The sequence below is a fragment of the Pleurodeles waltl genome, chromosome 7, assembly GCF_031143425.1.
Source record: "Pleurodeles waltl isolate 20211129_DDA chromosome 7, aPleWal1.hap1.20221129, whole genome shotgun sequence".
In the NCBI taxonomy this organism is placed as follows: Eukaryota; Metazoa; Chordata; class Amphibia; order Caudata; family Salamandridae; genus Pleurodeles; species Pleurodeles waltl.
The window spans coordinates 1,122,088,517-1,122,104,923 of record NC_090446.1 but is presented as its reverse complement, the minus strand read 5'-3'; the positions used below and the strand labels follow the sequence as shown (position 1 = coordinate 1,122,104,923).

Sequence of the window (16,407 nt, the reverse complement as noted above, 5' to 3'; positions counted from 1 at the left end):
GCCAAATTATATCGTAGGAGTCTGCCACACCAGGTCCTTCACTCGTAAGAACAGTGGGTCTGAAGCATGATGGATTAACTAGTTCCCTTAAATGCAGCCATTTCAAACTTTAATCACCACAGCTGGGGACTCTTTAAAGGTGATATGAACTTCTTTTATACCTGAGTGGGAGCGACAAACATGTAGAATATGTGTCGTATTTTTAGAAAGTGTTTGTAGCTATTGGTTAACAGCACCCCTGTGCAACCCCGTTGGCCTAATGGGTAAGGCAGTCAAATACTCACAAAGGGATTGTGGGTTTGAGTTCTTTCTGGGGTGGAAGAAGATGTATTTTGGAGATGTTTATCTAGTTTCTTAAGGGTCTTCCTTCTTAACAACATTAGCACTGAAGCGTGCTGATAAAATAACCAATTCCAACAAACTTTACTCCGCCACCTGTTCAAGTACCACAGCAGAGCATTTTCTCCACTGCTAGGATAGGAATAGAGAAATGTGCTTGTTTTATGTCTGAGCAGAAAAGATATATGTTTGAATGGATGTGTGGGATAAAACACACCCTGTCGTATGTTGTAAAGGTATTGCAAGTTGTGGAGTAGCTTAGTGATCACATAGAGGAAAGTGGGTGAAGACAGAATTCCTCTGTGGGGTGAATGAACTCGGAGGTGACTTGCGTTATCCTTTTTATGTATGACAAAGGTACTTTATTTCTTACTGCACATTTCAATGCCATCACTCAAAAAAAACAAAAAATTCCTACTCTTTTGTTGTTTCATATGGAAGATTATGTTTTCAGGCATGGAGAATGAAAGCAGAAGCTGTAGTGCTGAATTAGATGTTCTCCCAAACCATGTAATAATTTGTTCAAAAAAAGGCATGACATTTCTGAGTCATATTAAAAATGATGTGTAAATATGCAGATAGAGTCTATCTTTCCAGTAATGATCTACAGTGTGCAAAAAGTAAACCTTTTGCCATAAGTATCTCCTTTCTGCTAAGCACCGATCATTAAAAATCTCTCTATAAATATGTATATCAGAAGAAGGAAATGCTAGTTCGGGTTGATGTTGTTAGAACTGCAAGTGCAGTTGTATTCCTTGAGCTGCCTTGATGTTTCCTGCTGGCTCGAGCAGTGGGCATTTTGTTGTGACATGTGAAGTGAAGTTAGGAGAGTTTAGCGTCCGCATTGTGTTGTTCTTCCAGGTGAGGGTATATTAGATATTTGAATAGTTGTAAGGACTTTAAAGAGAGGGGAGTTATCCATGGATTGCTTGTTGTGAATGTATTGTATATGTGATTCCATAGACTTAAACTGCGGTAGAGACCACATGATAGGGAGTGAATCTTGTATTTGGAGGACAGGGGAGAGCAGTATCAACGTGGCCCCAGTGGCCTAATGGATAAGGCACTGGCCTCCTAAACCAGGGATTGTGGGTTCAAGTCCCATCTGGGGTGAAACTCTGTACATTCAGCTCTTGACTTTTACATTTTCAAAGCACAAACCACACAATTCAGCCCTTGCTTTCCATAGACTTTGCAGCTATGGAACATCAATCTACCTTCAAAACACAAGTGCTGGAACTCAAAAACATTTGCCTACATATCCTACTCTTGGGCCCAGTCTGGAGAATGGGATTTCAACCCACCTTTCTGGCTAGACATTTTTTATGTCCTCCTTTGGATAGCACTCGCAGGCAGTCTCCCATTTAGCATTAAAACATGAACTTATTTCACCACTTGAATGTATAAACTGTTGAATAATTAAAAATACCATGAGAAACTGCTATGTTGATAAAGAAGTATTTCTCGAAAAAAGTGCAGCAGATGGGAAGACAGTGCACCCTATTTTATGCTACTATCGCTGGGCCCCTAGTCTTAGAAACCAAACTGAGTTTAGGGAGGGCAGGGTGGTGTTTCAATGATGGCAGTTAAATAGATTTTTCAAAACACCCGGGGTGTTGTTAGACTGAGAAGTTGATGGGACACCTGTGAAAGGCAGCTTTACTTGTCTGCTTTTAGTTGATGTAGATTGTATGTCCTGTTTAACAACCTTTGGTTTCAACAAGGACATTAGAGAGATATTGGGACACTGCCTGGGATGCTTGTCCTCTCTCTATTTTGAAAATTTGCCATGCCAACTAAGGGCCAAGGCAGACGTTTAGTTTTAGCCTTGCCAAACTCTAATTTTCCAATCCTAGAGCATACATTTGGCGCAGATTGTAATACTTTGTTAGTACTACCTTTTGTTCCCTTAAGATTGCATATATTGAGAACAAACAAGATGACCAAATTATATCGTAGGAGTCTGCCACACCAGGTCCTTCACTCGTAAGAACAGTGGGACTGAAGCATGATGGATTAACTAGTTCCCTTAAATGCAGCCATTTCAAACTTTAATCACCACAGCTGGGGACTCTTTAAAGGTGATATGAACTTCTTTTATAACTGAGTGGGAGCGACAAACATGTAGAATATGTGTTGTATTTTTAGAAAGTGTTTGTAGCTATTGGTTAACAGCTCTCCTGTGCAACCCCGTTGGCCTAATTCTAAGGCAGTCAAATACTCACAAAGGGATTGTGGGTTTGATTTCTTTCTGGGGTGGAAGAAGATGTATTTTGGAGATGTTTATCTAGTTTCCTAAGGGTCTTCCTTCTTAACAACATTAGCACTGAAGCGTGCTGATAAAATAACCAATTCCAAAAAACTTTACTCCGCCACCTGTTCAAGTACCACAGCAGAGCATTTTCTCCACTGCTAGGATAGGAATGGAGAAATGTGCTTGTTTAATGTCTGAGCAGAAAAGATATATGTTTGAATGGATGTGTGGGATAAAACACACCCTGTCGTATGTTGTAAAGGTATTGCAAGTTGTGGAGTAGCTTAGTGATCACATAGAGGAAAGTGGGTGAAGACAGAATTCCTCTGTGGGGTGAATGAACTCGGAGGTGACTTGCGTTATCCTTTTTATGTATGACAAAGGTACTTTATTTCTTACTGCACATTTCAATGCCATCACTCAAAAAAAACAAAAAATTCCTAGTCTTTTGTTGTTTCATATGGAAGATTATGTTTTCAGGCATGGAGAATGAAAGCAGAAGCTGTAGTGCTGAATTAGACGTTCTCACAAACCATGTAATAATTTGTTCAAAAAAAGGCAAGACATTTCTGAGTCATATTAAAAATGATGTGTAAATATGCAGATAGAGTCTATCTTTCCAGTAATGATCTACAGTGTGCAAAAAGTTAATCTTTTGCCATAAGTATCTCCTTTCTGCTAAGCACCGATCATTAAAAATCTCTCTATAAATATGTATATCAGAAGAAGGAAATGCTAGGTCGGATTGATGTTGTTAGAACTGCAAGTGCAGTTGTATTCCTTGAGCTGCCATGATGTTTCCTGCTGGCTCGAGCAGTGGGCATTTTGTTGTGACATGTGAAGTGAAGTTAGGAGAGTTTAGCGTCCGCATTGTGTTGTTCTTCCAGGTGAGGGTATATTAGATATTTGAATAGTTGTAAGGACTTTAAAGAGAAGGGAGTTATCCATGGATTGCTTGTTGTGAATGTATTGTATAAGTGATTCCATAGACGTAAACTGCGGTAGAGACCACATGATAGGGAGTGGCTCTTGTATTTGGAGGACAGGGGAGAGCAGTTTCAATGTGGCCCCAGTGGCCTAATGGATAAGGCACTGGCCTCCTAAGCCAGGGATTGTGGGTTCAAGTCCCATCTGTGTTGAAACTCTGTACATTCAGCTCTTGACTTTTACATTTTCAAAGCACAAACCACACAATTCAGCCCTTGCTTTACATAGACTTTGCAGCTATGGAACATCAATCTACCTTCAAAACACAAGTGCTGGAACTCAAAAACATTTGCCTACATATCCTACTCTTGGGCCCAGTCTGGAGAATGGGATTTCAACCCACCTTTCTGGCTAGACATTTTTTATGTCCTCCTTTGGATAGCACTCGCAGGCAGTCTCCCATTTAGCATTAAAACATGTACTTATTTCACCACTTGAATGTATAAACTGTTGAATAATTAAAAATACCATGTGAAACTGCTATGTTGATAAAGAAGTATTTCTCGAAAAAAGTGCAGCAGATGGGAAGACAGTGCACCCTATTTTATGCTACTATCGCTGGGCCCCTAGTCTTAGAAACCAAACGGAGTTTAGGGAGGGCAGGGTGGTGTTTCAATGATGGCAGTTAAATAGATTTTTCAAAACACCCGAGGTGTTGTTAGACTGAGAAGTTGATGGGACACCTGGGAAAGGCAGCTTTACTTGTCTGCTTTTAGTTGATGTAGATTGTATGTCCTGTTTAACAACCTTTGGTTTCAACAAGGACATTAGAGAGATATTGGGACACTGCCTGGGATGCTTGTCCTCTCTCTATTTTGAAAATTTGCCATGCCAACTAAGGGCCAAGGCAGACGTTTAGTTTTAGCCTTGCCCAACTCTAATTTTCCAAACCTAGAGCATACATTTGGCGCAGATTGTAATACTTTGTTAGTACTACCTGTTGTTCCCTAAAGAGTGCATATATTGAGAACAAACAAGATGGCAAAATTATATCGTAGGAGTCTGCCACACCAGGTCCTTCACTCGTAAGAACAGTGGGACTGAAGCATGATGGATTAACTAGTTCCCTTAAATGCAGCCATTTCAAACTTTAATCACCACAGCTGGGGACTCTTTAAAGGTGATATGAACTTCTTTTATACCTGAGTGGGAGCGACAAACATGTAGAATATGTGTCGTATTTTTAGAAAGTGTTTGTAGCTATTGGTTAACAGCACTCCTGTGCAACCCCGTTAGCCTAATTCTAAGGCAGTCAAATACTCACAAAGGGATTGTGGGTTTGAGTTCTTTCTGGGGTGGAAGAAGATGTATTTTGGAGATGTTTATCTAGTTTCCTAAGGGTCTTCCTTCTTAACAACATTAGCACTGAAGCGTGCTGATAAAATAACCAATTCCAACAAACTTTACTCCGCCACCTGTTCAAGTACCACAGCAGAGCATTTTCTCCACTGCTAGGATAGGAATGGAGAAATGTGCTTGTTTTATGTCTGAGCAGAAAAGATATATGTTTGAATGGATGTGTGGGATAAAACACACTCTGTCGTATGTTGTAAAGGTATTGCAAGTTGTGGAGTAGCTTAGTGATCACATAGAGGAAAGTGGGTGAAGACAGAATTCCTCTGTGGGGTGAATGAACTCGGAGGTGACTTGCGTTATCCTTTTTATGTATGACAAAGGTACTTTATTTCTTACTGCACATTTCAATGCCATCACTCAAAAAAAACAAAAAATTCCTAGTCTTTTGTTGTTTCATATGGAAGATTATGTTTTCAGGCATGGAGAATGAAAGCAGAAGCTGTAGTGCTGAATTAGACGTTCTCACAAACCATGTAATAATTTGTTCAAAAAAAGGCATGACATTTCTGAGTCATATTAAAAATGATGTGTAAATATGCAGATAGAGTCTATCTTTCCAGTAATGATCTACAGTGTGCAAAAAGTAAACCTTTTGCCATAAGTATCTCCTTTCTGCTAAGCATCGATCATTAAAAATCTCTCTATAAATATGTATATCAGAAGAAGGAAATGCTAGTTCGGGTTGATGTTGTTAGAACTGCAAGTGCAGTTGTATTCCTTGAGCTGCCTTGATGTTTCCTGCTGGCTCGAGCAGTGGGCATTTTGTTGTGACATGTGAAGTGAAGTTAGGAGAGTTTAGCGTCCTCATTGTGTTGTTCTTCGAGGTGAGGGTATATTAGATATTTGAATAGTTGTAAGGACTTTAAAGAGAGGGGAGTTATCCATGGATTGCTTGTTGTGAATGTATTGAATAAGTGATTCCATAGACTTAAACTGCGGTAGAGACCACATGATAGGGAGTGAATCTTGTATTTGGAGGACAGGGGAGAGCAGTATCAACGTGGCCCCAGTGGCCTAATGGATAAGGCACTGGCCTTCTAAACCAGGGATTGTGGGTTCAAGTCCCATCTGGGGTGAAACTCTGTACATTCAGCTCTTGACTTTTACTTTTTCAAAGCACAAACCACACAATTCAGCCCTTGCTTTACATAGACTTTGCAGCTATGGAACATCAATCTACCTTCAAAACACAAGTGCTGGAACTCAAAAACATTTGCCTACATATCCTACTCTTGGGCCCAGTCTGGAGAATGGGAATTCAACCCACCTTTCTGGCTAGACATTTTTTATGTCCTCCTTTGGATAGCACTCGCAGGCAGTCTCCCATTTAGCATTAAAACATGTACTTATTTCACCACTTGAATGTATAAACTGTTGAATAATTAAAAATACCATGTGAAACTGCTATGTTGATAAAGAAGTATTTCTCGAAAAAAGTGCAGCAGATGGGAAGACAGTGCACCCTATTTTATGCTACTATCGCTGGGCCCCTAGTCTTAGAAACCAAACTGAGCTTAGGGAGGGCAGGGTGGTGTTTCAATGATGGCAGTTAAATAGAATTTTCAAAACACCCGGGGTGTTGTTAGACTGAGAAGTTGATGGGACACCTGTGAAAGGCAGCTTTACATGTCTGCTTTTAGTTGATGTAGATTGTATGTCCTGTTTAACAACCTTTGGTTTCAACAAGGACATTAGAGAGATATTGAGACACTGCCTGGGATGCTTGTCCTCTCTCTATTTTGAAAATTTCCCATGCCAACTAAGGGCCAAGATAGACGTTTAGTTTTAGCCTTGCCAACTCTAATTTTCCAAACCTAGAGCATACATTTGGCGCAGATTGTAATACTTTGTTAGTACTACCTGTTGTTCCCTTAAGAGTGCATATATTGAGAACAAACAAGATGGCCAAATTATATCGTAGGAGTCTGCCACACCAGGTCCTTCACTCGTAAGAACAGTGGGACTGAAGCATGATGGATTAACTAGTTCCCTTAAATGCAGCCATTTCAAACTTTAATCACCACAGCTGGGGACTCTTTAAAGGTGATATGAACTTCTTTTATACCTGAGTGGGAGCGACAAACATGTAGAATATGTGTCGTATTTTTAGAAAGTGTTTGTAGCTATCGGTTAACAGCACTCCTGTGCAACCCCGTTGGCCTAATTCTAAGGCAGTCAAATACTCACAAAGGGATTGTGGGTTTGAGTTCTTTCTGGGGTGGAAGAAGATGTATTTTGGAGATGTTTATCTAGTTTCCTAAGGGTCTTCCTTCTTAACAACATTAGCACTGAAGCGTGCTGATAAAATAACCAATTCCAACAAACTTTACTCCGCCACCTGTTCAAGTACCACAGCAGAGCATTTTCTCCACTGCTAGGATAGGAATGGAGAAATGTGCTTGTTTTATGTCTGAGCAGAAAAGATATATGTTTGAATGGATGTGTGGGATAAAACACACCCTGTCGTATGTTGTAAAGGTATTGCAAGTTGTGGAGTAGCTTATTGATCACATAGAGGAAAGTGGGTGAAGACAAAATTCCTCTGTGGGGTGAATGAACTCGGAGGTGACTTGCGTTATCCTTTTTATGTATGACAAAGGTACTTTATTTCTTACTGCACATTTCAATGCCATCACTCAAAAAAAACAAAAAATTCCTAGTCTTTTGTTGTTTCATATGGAAGATTATGTTTTCAGGCATGGAGAATGAAAGCAGAAGCTGTAGTGCTGAATTAGACGTTCTCACAAACCAGGTAATAATTTGTTCAAAAAAAGGCATGACATTTCTGAGTCATATTAAAAATGATGTGTAAATATGCAGATAGAGTCTATCTTTCCAGTAATGATCTACAGTGTGCAAAAAAGTAAACCTTTTGCCATAAGTATCTCCTTTCTGCTAAGCATCGATTATTAAAAATCTCTCTATAAATATGTATATCAGAAGAAGGAAATGCTAGTTCGGGTTTATGTTGTTAGAACTGCAAGTGCAGTTGTATTCCTTGAGCTGCCTTGATGTTTCCTGCTGGCTCGAGCAGTGGGCATTTTGTTGTGACATGTGAAGTGAAGTTAGGAGAGTTTAGCGTCCGCATTGTGTTGTTCTTCCAGGTGAGGGTATATTAGATATTTGAATAGTTGTAAGGACTTTAAAGAGAGGGGAGTTATCCATGGATTGCTTGTTGTGAATGTATTGTATAAGTGATTCCATAGACTTAAACTGCGGTAGAGACCACATGATAGGGAGTGAATCTTGTATTTGGAGGACAGGGGAGAGCAGTATCAACGTGGCCCCAGTGGCCTAATGGATAAGGCACTGGACTTCTAAGCCAGGGATTGTGGGTTCAAGTCCCATCTGGGGTGAAACTCTGTACATTCAGCTCTTGACTTTTACTTTTTCAAAGCACAAACCACACAATTCAGCCCTTGCTTTACATAGACTTTGCAGCTATGGAACATCAATCTACCTTCAAAACACAAGTGCTGGAACTCAAAAACATTTGCCTACATATCCTACTCTTGGGCCCAGTCTGGAGAATGGGATTTCAACCCACCTTTCTGGCTAGACATGTTTTATGTCCTCCTTTGGATAGCACTCGCAGGCAGTCTCCCATTTAGCATTAAAACATGTACTTATTTCACCACTTGAATGTATAAACTGTTGAATAATTAAAAATACCATGTGAAACTGCTATGTTGATAAAGAAGTATTTCTCGAAAAAAGTGCAGCAGATGGGAAGACAGTGCACCCTATTTTATGCTACTATCGCTGGGCCCCTAGTCTTAGAAACCAAACTGAGTTTAGGGAGGGCAGGGTGGTGTTTCAATGATGGCAGTTAAATCAAATTTTCAAAACACCCGGGGTGTTGTTAGACTGAGAAGTTGATGGGACACCTGTGAAAGGCAGCTTTACTTGTCTGCTTTTAGTTGATGTAGATTGTATGTCTTGTTTAACAACCTTTGGTTTCAACAAGGACATTAGAGAGATATTGGGACACTGCCTGGGATGCTTGTCCTCTCTCTATTTTGAAAATTTGCCATGCCAACTAAGGCAGACGTTTAGTTTTAGCCTTGCCAACTCTAATTTTCCAAACCTAGAGCATACATTTGGCGCAGATTGTAATACTTTGTTAGTACTACCTGTTGTTCCCTTAAGAGTGCATATATTGAGAACAAACAAGATGGCCAAATTATATCGTAGGAGTCTGCCACACCAGGTCCTTCACTCGTAAGAACAGTGGGACTGAAGCATGATGGATTAACTAGTTCCCTTAAATGCAGCCATTTCAAACTTTAATCACCACAGCTGGGGACTCTTTAAAGGTGATATGAACTTCTTTTATACCTGAGTGGGAGCGACAAACATGTAGAATATGTGTCGTATTTTTAGAAAGTGTTTGTAGCTATCGGTTAACAGCACTCCTGTGCAACCCCGTTGGCCTAATTCTAAGGCAGTCAAATACTCACAAAGGGATTGTGGGTTTGAGTTCTTTCTGGGGTGGAAGAAGATGTATTTTGGAGATGTTTATCTAGTTTCCTAAGGGTCTTCCTTCTTAACAACATTAGCACTGAAGCGTGCTGATAAAATAACCAATTCCAACAAACTTTACTCCGCCACCTGTTCAAGTACCACAGCAGAGCATTTTCTCCACTGCTAGGATAGGAATGGAGAAATGTGTTTGTTTTATATCTGAGCAGAAAAGATATATGTTTGAATGGATGTGTGGGATAAAACACACCCTGTCGTATGTTGTAAAGGTATTGCAAGTTGTGGAGTAGCTTAGTGATCACATAGAGGAAAGTGGGTGAAGACAGAATTCCTCTGTGGGGTGAATGAACTCGGAGGTGACTTGCGTTATCCTTTTTATGTATGACAAAGGTACTTTATTTCTTACTGCACATTTCAATGCCATCACTCAAAAAAAACAAAAAATTCTTACTCTTTTGTTGTTTCATATGGAAGATTATGTTTTCAGGCATGGAGAATGAAAGCAGAAGCTGTAGTGCTGAATTAGATGTTCTCACAAACCATGTAATAATTTGTTCAAAAAAAGGCATGACATTTCTGAGTCATATTAAAAATGATGTGTAAATATGCAGATAGAGTCTATCTTTCCAGTAATGATCTACAGTGTGCAAAAAGTAAACCTTTTGCCATAAGTATCTCCTTTCTGCTAAGCACCGATCATTAAAAATCTCTCTATAAATATGTATATCAGAAGAAGGAAATGCTAGTTCGGGTTGATATTGTTAGAACTGCAAGTGCAGTTGTATTCCTTGAGCTGCCTTGATGTTTCCTGGTGGCTCGAGCAGTGGGCATTTTGTTGTGACATGTGAAGTGAAGTTAGGAGAGTTTAGCGTCCGCATTGTGTTGTTCTTCCAGGTGAGGGTATATTAGATATTTGAATAGTTGTAAGGACTTTAAAGAGAGGGGAGTTATCCATGGATTGCTTGTTGTGAATGTATTGTATAAGTGATTCCATAGACTTAAACTGCGGTAGAGACCACAGGATAGGGAGTGAATCTTGTATTTGGAGGACAGGGGAGAGCAGTATCACCGTGGCCCCAGTGGCCTAATGGATAAGGCACTGGCCTCCTAAGCCAGGGATTGTGGGTTCAAGTCCCATCTGGGGTGAAACTCTGTACATTCAGCTCTTGACTTTTACTTTTTCAAAGCACAAACCACACAATTCAGCCCTTGCTTTACTTAGACTTTGCAGCTATGGAACATCAATCTACCTTCAAAACACAAGTGCTGGAACTCAAAAACATTTGCCTACATATCCTACTCTTGGGCCCAGTCTGGAGAATGGGATTTCAACCCACCTTTCTGGCTAGACATTTTTTATGTCCTCCTTTGGATAGCACTCGCAGGCAGTCTCCCATTTAGCATTAAAACATGTACTTATTTCACCACTTGAATGTATAAACTGTTGAATAATTAGAAATACCATGTGAAACTGCTATGTTGATAAAGAAGTATTTCTCGAAAAAAGTGCAGCAGATGGGAAGACAGTGCACCCTATTTTATGCTACTATCGCTGGGCCCCTAGTCTTAGAAACCAAACTGAGTTTAGGGAGGGCAGGGTGGTTTTTCAATGATGGCAGTTAAATAGATTTTTCAAAACACCCGGGGTGTTGTTAGACTGAGAAGTTGATGGGACACCTGTGAAAGGCAGCTTTACTTGTATGCTTTTAGTTGATGTAGATTGTATGTCCTGTTTAACAACCTTTGGTTTCAACAAGGACATTAGAGAGATATTGGGACACTGCCTGGGATGCTTGTCCTCTCTCTATTTTGAAAATTTGCCATGCTAACTAAGGGCCAAGGCAGACGTTTAGTTTTAGCCTTGCCCAACTCTAATTTTCCAAACCTAGAGCATACATTTGGCGCAGATTGTAATACTTTGTTAGTACTACCTGTTGTTCCCTTAAGAGTGCATATATTGAGAACAAACAAGATGGCCAAATTATATCGTAGGAGTCTGCCACACCAGGTCCTTCACTCGTAAGAACAGGGGGACTGAAGCATGATGGATTTACTAGTTCCCTTAAATGCAGCCATTTCAAACTTTAATCACCACAGCTGGGGACTCTTTAAAGGTGATATGAACTTCTTTTATACCTGAGTGGGAGCGACAAACATGTAGAATATGTGTCGTATTTTTAGAAAGTGTTTGTAGCTATCGGTTAACAGCACTCCTGTGCAACCCCGTTGGCCTAATGGGTAAGGCAGTCAAATACTCACAAAGGGATTGTGGGTTTGAGTTCTTTCTGGGGTGGAAGAAGATGTATTTTGGAGATGTTTATCTAGTTTCCTAAGGGTCTTCCTTCTTAACAACATTAGCACTGAAGCGTGCTGATAAAATAACCAATTCCAACAAACTTTACTCCGCCACCTGTTCAAGTACCACAGCAGAGCATTTTCTCCACTGCTAGGATAGGAATGGAGAAATGTGCTTGTTTTATGTCTGAGCAGAAAAGATATATGTTTGAATGGATGTGTGGGATAAAACACACCCTGTCGTATGTTGTAAAGGTATTGCAAGTTGTGGAGTAGCTTAGTGATCACATAGAGGAAAGTGGGTGAAGACAGAATTCCTCTGTGGGGTGAATGAACTCGGAGGTGACTTGCGTTATCCTTTTTATGTATGACAAAAGTACTTTATTTCTTACTGCACATTTCAATGCCATCACTCAAAAAAAACAAAAAATTCCTAGTCTTTTGTTGTTTCATATGGAAGATTATGTTTTCAGGCATGGAGAATGAAAGCAGAAGCTGTAGTGCTGAATTAGACGTTCTCACAAACCATGTAATAATTTGTTCAAAAAAAGGCATGACATTTCTGAGTCATATTAAAAATGATGTGTAAATATGCAGATAGAGTCTATCTTTCCAGTAATGATCTACAGTGTGCAAAAAGTAAACCTTTTGCCATAAGTATCTCCTTTCTGCTAAGCATCGATCATTAAAAATCTCTCTATAAATATGTATATCAGAAGAAGGAAATGCTAGTTCGGGTTGATGCTGTTAGAACTGCAAGTGCAGTTGTATTCCTTGAGCTGCCTTGATGTTTCCTGCTGGCTCGAGCAGTGGGCATTTTGTTGTGACATGTGAAGTGAAGTTAGGAGAGTTTAGCGTCCGCATTGTGTTGTTCTTCGAGGTGAGGGTATATTAGATATTTGAATAGTTGTAAGGACTTTAAAGAGAGGGGAGTTATCCATGGATTGCTTGTTGTGAATGTATTGTATAAGTGATTCCATAGACTTAAACTGCGGTAGAGACCACATGATAGGGAGTGAATCTTGTATTTGGAGGACAGGGGAGAACAGTATCAACGTGGCCCCAGTGGCCTAATGGATAAGGCACTGGCCTCCTATGCCAGGGATTGTGGGTACAAGTCCCATCTGGGGTGAAACTCTGAACATTCAGCTCTTGACTTTTACTTTTTCAAAGCACAAACCACTCAATTCAGCCCTTGCTTTACATAGACTTTGCAGCTATGGAACATCAATCTACCTTCAAAACACAAGTGCTGGAACTCAAAAACATTTGCCTACATATCCTACTCTTGGGCCCAGTCTGGAGAATGGGATTTCAACCCACCTTTCTGGCTAGACATTTTTTATGTCCTCCTTTGGATAGCACTCGCAGGCAGTCTCCCATTTAGCATTAAAACATGTACTTATTTCACCACTTGAATGTATAAACTGTTGAATAATTAAAAATACCATGTGAAACTGCTATGTTGATAAAGAAGTATTTCTCGAAAAAAGTGCAGCAGATGGGAAGACAGTGCACCCTATTTTATGCTACTATCGCTGGGCCCCTAGTCTTAGAAACCAAACTGAGTTTAGGGAGGGCAGGGTGGTGTTTCAATGATGGCAGTTAAATAGATTTTTCAAAACACCCGGGGTGTTGTTAGACTGAGAAGTTGATGGGACACCTGTGAAAGGCAGCTTTACTTGTCTGCTTTTAGTTGATGTAGATTGTATGTCCTGTTTAACAACCTTTGGTTTCAACAAGGACATTAGAGAGATATTGGGGCACTGCCTGGGATGCTTGTCCTCTCTCTATTTTGAAAATTTGCCATGCCAACTAAGGGCCAAGGCAGACGTTTAGTTTTAGCCTTGCCCAACTCTAATTTTCCAAACCTAGAGCATACATTTGGCGCAGATTGTAATACTTTGTTAGTACTACCTGTTGTTCCCTTAAGAGTGCATATATTGAGAACAAACAAGATGGCCAAATTATATCGTAGGAGTCTGCCACACCAGGTCCTTCACTCGTAAGAACAGTGGGACTGAAGCATGATGGATTAACTAGTTCCCTTAAATGCAGCCATTTCAAACTTTAATCACCACAGCTGGGGACTCTTTAAAGGTGATATGAACTTCTTTTATACCTGAGTGGGAGCGACAAACATGTAGAATATGTGTCGTATTTTTAGAAAGTGTTTGTAGCTATTGGTTAACAGCACTCCTGTGCAACCCTGTTGGCCTAATTCTAAGGCAGTCAAATACTCACAAAGGGATTGTGGGTTTGAGTTCTTTCTGGGGTGGAAGAAGATGTATTTTGGAGATGTTTATCTAGTTTCCTAAGGGTCTTCCTTCTTAACAACATTAGCACTGAAGCGTGCTGATAAAATAACCAATTCCAACAAACTTTACTTCGCCACCTGTTCAAGTACAACAGCAGAGCATTTTCTCCACTGCTAGGATAGGAATGGAGAAATGTGCTTGTTTTATGTCTGAGCAGAAAAGATATATGTTTGAATGGATGTGTGGGATAAAACACACCCTGTCGTATGTTGTAAAGGTATTGCAAGTTGTGGAGTAGCTTAGTGATCACATAGAGGAAAGTGGGTGAAGACAGAATTCCTCTGTGGGGTGAATGAACTCGGAGGTGACTTGCGTTATCCTTTTTATGTATGACAAAGGTACTTTATTTCTTACTGCACATTTCAATGCCATCACTCAAAAAAAACAAAAAATTCCTACTCTTTTGTTGTTTCATATGGAAGATTATGTTTTCAGGCATGGAGAATGAAAGCAGAAGCTGTAGTGCTGAATTAGATGTTCTCACAAACCATGTAATAATTTGTTCAAAAAAAGGCATGACATTTCTGAGTCATATTAAAAATGATGTGTAAATATGCAGATAGAGTCTATCTTTCCAGTAATGATCTACAGTGTGCAAAAAGTAAACCTTTTGCCATAAGTATCTCCTTTCTGCTAAGCACCGATCATTAAAAATCTCTCTATAAATATGTATATCAGAAGAAGGAAATGCTAGTTCGGGTTGATGTTGTTAGAACTGCAAGTGCAGTTGTATTCCTTGAGCTGCCTTGATGTTTCCTGCTGGCTCGAGCAGTGGGCATTTTGTTGTGACATGTGAAGTGAAGTTAGGAGAGTTTAGCGTCCGCATTGTGTTGTTCTTCCAGGTGAGGGTATATTAGATATTTGAATAGTTGTAAGGACTTTAAAGAGAGGGGAGTTATCCATGGATTGCTTGTTGTGAATGTATTGTATAAGTGATTCCATAGACTTAAACTGCGGTAGAGACCACATGATAGGGAGTGAATCTTGTATTTGGAGGACAGGGGAGAACAGTATCAACGTGGCCCCAGTGGCCTAATGGATAAGGCACTGGCCTCCTAAGCCAGGGATTGTGAGCTCAAGTCCCATCTGGGGTGAAACTCTGTACATTCAGCTCTTCACATTTACATTTTCAAAGCACAAACCACACAATTCAGCCCTTGCTTTACATAGACTTTGCAGCCATGGAACATCAATCTACCTTCAAAACACAAGTGCTGGAACTCAAAAACATTTGCCTACATATCCTACTCTTGGGCCCAGTCTGGGGAATGGGATTTCAACCCACCTTTCTGGCTAGACATTTTTTATGTCCTCCTTTGGATAGCACTCGCAGGCAGTCTCCCATTTAGCATTAAAACATGTACTTATTTCACCACTTGAATGTATAAACTGTTGAATAATTAAAAATACCATGTGAAACTGCTATGTTGATAAAGAAGTATTTCTCGAAAAAAGTGCAGCAGATGGGAAGACAGTGCACCCTATTTTATGCTACTATCGCTGGGCCCCTAGTCTTAGAAACCAAACGGAGTTTAGGGAGGGCAGGGTGGTGTTTCAATGATGGCAGTTAAATAGATTTTTTAAAACACCCGGGGTGTTGTTAGACTGAGAAGTTGATGGTACACCTGTGAAAGGCAGCTTTACATGTCTGCTTTTAGTTGATGTAGATTGTATGTCCTGTTTAACAACCTTTGGTTTCAACAAGGACATTAGAGAGATATTGAGACACTGCCTGGGATGCTTGTCCTCTCTCTATTTTGAAAATTTGCCATGCCAACTAAGGGCCAAGGCAGACGTTTAGTTTTAGCCTTGCCAACTCTAATTTTCCAAACCTAGAGCATACATTTGGCGCAGATTGTAATACTTTGTTAGTACTACCTGTTGTTCCCTTAAGAGTGCATATATTGAGAACAAACAAGATGGCCAAATTATATCGTAGGAGTCTCCCACACCAGGTCCTTCACTCGTAAGAACAGTGGGACTGAAGCATGATGGATTAACTAGTTCCCTTAAATGCAGCCATTTCAAACTTTAATCACCACAGCTGGGGACTCTTTAAAGGTGATATGAACTTCTTTTATACCTGAGTGGGAGCGACAAACATGTAGAATATGTGTCGTATTTTTAGAAAGTGTTTGTAGCTATCGGTTAACAGCACTCCTGTGCAACCCCGTTGGCCTAATTCTAAGGCAGTTAAATACTCACAAAGGGATTGTGGGTTTGAGTTCTTTCTGGGGTGGAAGAAGATGTATTTTGGAGATGTTTATCTAGTTTCCTAAGGGTCTTCCTTCTTAACAACATTAGCACTGAAGCGTGCTGATAAAATAACCAATTCCAACAAACTTTACTCCGCCACCTGTTCAAGTACCACAGCAG

General features: G+C 40.1%; 4 non-coding genes across 4 annotated transcripts; all 4 read left to right on the top strand.

Annotated features, from left to right (window-relative positions):
• Window positions 1-1,379: 1,379 nt before the first annotated feature.
• TRNAR-CCU (transfer RNA arginine (anticodon CCU)) lies at window positions 1,380-1,452 on the top strand. The gene has a single exon. It is a non-coding gene; the product is annotated as a tRNA-Arg (tRNA).
• A 4,487-nt stretch (window positions 1,453-5,939) lies between these two features.
• Window positions 5,940-6,012, top strand: TRNAR-UCU (transfer RNA arginine (anticodon UCU)). The gene has a single exon. It is a non-coding gene; the product is annotated as a tRNA-Arg (tRNA).
• A 2,207-nt stretch (window positions 6,013-8,219) lies between these two features.
• On the top strand, window positions 8,220-8,292 carry TRNAR-UCU (transfer RNA arginine (anticodon UCU)). The gene has a single exon. It is a non-coding gene; the product is annotated as a tRNA-Arg (tRNA).
• A 2,199-nt stretch (window positions 8,293-10,491) lies between these two features.
• TRNAR-CCU (transfer RNA arginine (anticodon CCU)) lies at window positions 10,492-10,564 on the top strand. Its single transcript has one exon. It is a non-coding gene; the product is annotated as a tRNA-Arg (tRNA).
• The last annotated feature ends 5,843 nt before the right edge of the window (window positions 10,565-16,407 follow it).